This window comes from Stegostoma tigrinum, chromosome 46, assembly GCF_030684315.1.
Source record: "Stegostoma tigrinum isolate sSteTig4 chromosome 46, sSteTig4.hap1, whole genome shotgun sequence".
NCBI lineage: Eukaryota > Metazoa > Chordata > Chondrichthyes > Orectolobiformes > Stegostomatidae > Stegostoma > Stegostoma tigrinum.
The window spans coordinates 7,283,945-7,287,347 of record NC_081399.1 but is presented as its reverse complement, the minus strand read 5'-3'; the positions used below and the strand labels follow the sequence as shown (position 1 = coordinate 7,287,347).

Sequence of the window (3,403 nt, the reverse complement as noted above, 5' to 3'; positions counted from 1 at the left end):
CCCGCTACATTGAGGAGGTGGGGGTGGTGAGAGAGAGAGAGAGAGGGAGAGATCCCCCCCTCCCCCTGACCCTGTCTACTCCATGCCCCCTGCACTGAGGGGTTAGGGGTGGGGGGAGGCAGAGACAGAGAGAGTCCCAGGGCCCTCTATCTGCTGATTTCTTGCCCCCACCACCACACCCACCATCTACAGATCTCTCCCCCTGCAGATCTCCCCCTGGAGATCACCCAACCAATCTCTTCCCCAACATCTGCTCTTGTGGATCTCCCCTCTGGATGGCCCACTGTAGACCCCTGCCCCTGTAGATCTCCACCCTTGTAGGTCCCTCTCTGCAGATCTCTCTCTCTGCATACCTCCTCGACAGATCACCACCGCCCAAATCCACCCACCCCACAGATCTCCCCTACAAATCTCACCCTGTCCAGATTCCGCACCCCAACCTGACCCCACTCCCCGTAGATCCCTGCCCCAGCAGATCTTCCCATGTGGATCCCCACCTACAGATCCCTCCCGCTCCGATCTCTGAACCCGGGCCACGGGGCGGGAGGGGGGAGGAGGGGTGGGGGGGTGGGATTTGTAGGGGGAGGTGGGGGGTCTGTGTTTCAAGGTGCAATCTGTAGCTGTGCTGTGGTTACCGATGGAGGATGTTTCTAGTCCCACTGGCCCTCCAAAGGGGACCCTTCAGCCCCTCTGGGGATACACAGGGGGCTCTTTTTATCCCATTTCCCCCCCTCAGTGAATCCACTCTCTCTCTCCCATTCTCCACTCACACCCTCTCCCCCATTCCCCACTCCCCGTCTCTCTCCCATTCCCCAAACCCTCTCTCTCTCCGATTCCCCAAATCCTCCCTCTCTCCTATTCCCCATTCTCTCTCTCTCTCCCCCATTCCCCACTCACACCCTCTCTCCCATTCCCGAATCCCTCTCTCTCCCATTCCCCAAAACCTCCCTCTCTCCCATTCCCCACTCCCTCTGTCTCTCCCATTCCCCACTCCCTCTCTCTATCCCATTCCCCACTCCCTCTGTCTCTCCCATTCCCCATTCCCTCTCTCTCTCCCGTTCCCCACTCCCTCTCTCTATCCCATTCCCCGTTCCCTCTCTCTATCCCATTCCCCACTCCCTCTCTCTATCCCATTCCCCGTTCCCTCTCTCTATCCCATTCCCCACTCCCTCTCTCTATCCCATTCCCCACTCCCTCTCTCTCCCCCATTCCCCACTCCCTCCCTCTCGCCCGTTCCTCGCTCCCTCTCTATCTCCTATTCCCCAACCCCTCCCTTTCTCCCATTCCCCACTTCATCTTGCTCTCCCATTCCTCACTTCCTTCGCACCCCCCCATTCCCCATTCCCTCTCCCTCTCTTCCATTCCCCACTCTCTCTCCCTACCGTTCCCCACTCCCCCATCTCTCCTTTTCCCCACTCCATCTCTCTCTCTCCCTCATTCCCTGCTCCGTCTCCTCCCATTCCTCACTCCCTCTCTCCCTCCCATTGCACACTCCCTCTCTCTCTCTCTCATTCCACACTCCTGCTGTCCCACTCGCGCTCTCCATCAATCCAGTTCTCTCAGTTCCAATCGTCCTCTCCAGTTTTTACCTTGCTATTGTAATTTAACTAGAAATAAACAGATCTCTGTCGGGGTACAGACCCGAAACGTCAGCCTTCCTGCCCCTCTGATGCTGCTGGGCCTGCTGTGTTCATCCAGCTCCACACCTTGTTATCTCACATTCTCCAGCATCTGCAGCTCCTGTTACCCCTCTGCCCCTCTGATGCTGCTGGGCCTGCTGTGTTCATCCAGCCCCACACCTTGTTATCTCACATTCTCCAGCATCTGCAGCTCCTGTTACCCCTCTGCCCCTCTGATGCTGCTTGTCCTGCTGTGTTCATCCAGCCCCACACCATGTTATCTCACATTCTCCAGCATCTGCAGTTCCTGTTACCCCTCTGCTCCTCCTATGCTGCTGGGCCTGCTGTGTTCATCCAGCCCCACACCTTGTTATCTCACATTCTCCAGCATCTGCAGTTCCTGTTACCCCTCTGCTCCTCTGATGCTGCTTGTCCTGCTGTGTTCATCCAGCCCCACACCTTGTTATCTCACATTCTCCAGCATCTGCAGCTCCTGTTACCCCTCTGCCCCTCTGATGCTGCTTGTCCTGCTGTGTTCATCCAGCCCCACACCATGTTATCTCACATTCTCCAGCATCTGCAGTTCCTGTTACCCCTCTGCCCCTCTGATGCTGCTTGTCCTGCTGTGTTCATCCAGCCCCACACCATGTTATCTCACATTCTCCAGCATCTGCAGCTCCTGTTACCCCTCTGCCCCTCTGATGCTGCTGGGCCTGCTGTGTTCATCCAGCCCCACACCTTGTTATCTCACATTCTCCAGCATCTGCAGCTCCTGTTACCCCTCTGCTCCTCTGATGCTGCTTGGCCTGCTGTGTTCATCCAGCCCCACACCTTGTTATCTCACATTCTCCAGCATCTGCAGTTCCTGTTACCCCTCTGCCCCTCTGATGCTGCTTGTCCTGCTGTGTTCATCCAGCCCCACACCTTGTTATCTCACATTCTCCAGCATCTGCAGCTCCTGTTACCCCTCTGCTCCTCTGATGCTGCTTGTCCTGCTGTGTTCATCCAGCTCCACACCTTGTAATCTCACATTCTCCAGCATCTGCAGCTCCTGTTACCCCTCTGCTCCTCTGATGCTGCTTGGCCTGCTGTGTTCATCCAGCCCCACACCTTGTTATCTCACATTCTCCAGCATCTGCAGCTCCTGTTACCCCTCTGCTCCTCTGATGCTGCTGGGCCTGCTGTGTTCATCCAGCCCCACACCATGTTATCTCACATTCTCCAGCATCTGCAGCTCCTGTTACCCCTCTGCCCCTCTGATGCTGCTTGTCCTGCTGTGTCCATCCAGCTCCACACCGTGTTATCTCTGTAGGAGAATACTCCTAGCATCACTCTCTCTCTCTCTCTCTCTCAGGATTTCTGTAATCTTCTTCTCCTGAAGGAAATGGTGAACACATTCAAATGCTGGCAAACGGGACTAGATTAATTTAGGATATCTGGGTCAGCATGAATGAGGTGGACCGAAGGGTCTGTTTCAGTTCTGTACGGCTCTGAGACTCTACTCACTCTCCCTCTCTCTGTCACTGTCTTTCACTCCCTGTGTGTGTGTCTCTCTGTGTCACATCTCTCAGTCCGTCTTTCTCTCCGTGTTTATCTCTCAGCCTGTCTCTACCTTTCTCTTCCTGGGGAACAGGGCTGCGAGAGCACACAGGGAGAGCGGGAATTGTGTAAGGCGCTTCAAACCATTTCAGTCCCTCAGGAATAGTTGCTGCAGCATTTTACAGAGAAAAGGCCAACAGGAAGTCAATCGAAGCCGATATTCCCGTTGATTTTAATTGTGACAA

The 3,403-nt window shown here is 55.4% G+C and overlaps 1 protein-coding gene across 1 annotated transcript in view; it reads left to right on the top strand.

The window, feature by feature from the left end:
• LOC125449523 (uncharacterized) overlaps positions 1-541 on the top strand; it is a 19,435-nt gene extending 18,894 nt beyond the window's left edge. The window contains exon 7 of the mRNA XM_059642815.1: positions 1-541. This exon is cut by the window's left edge and continues 529 nt beyond it. The gene's annotated coding sequence lies outside the window, so the exon portion shown is untranslated.
• Positions 542-3,403: the final 2,862 nt, after the last annotated feature.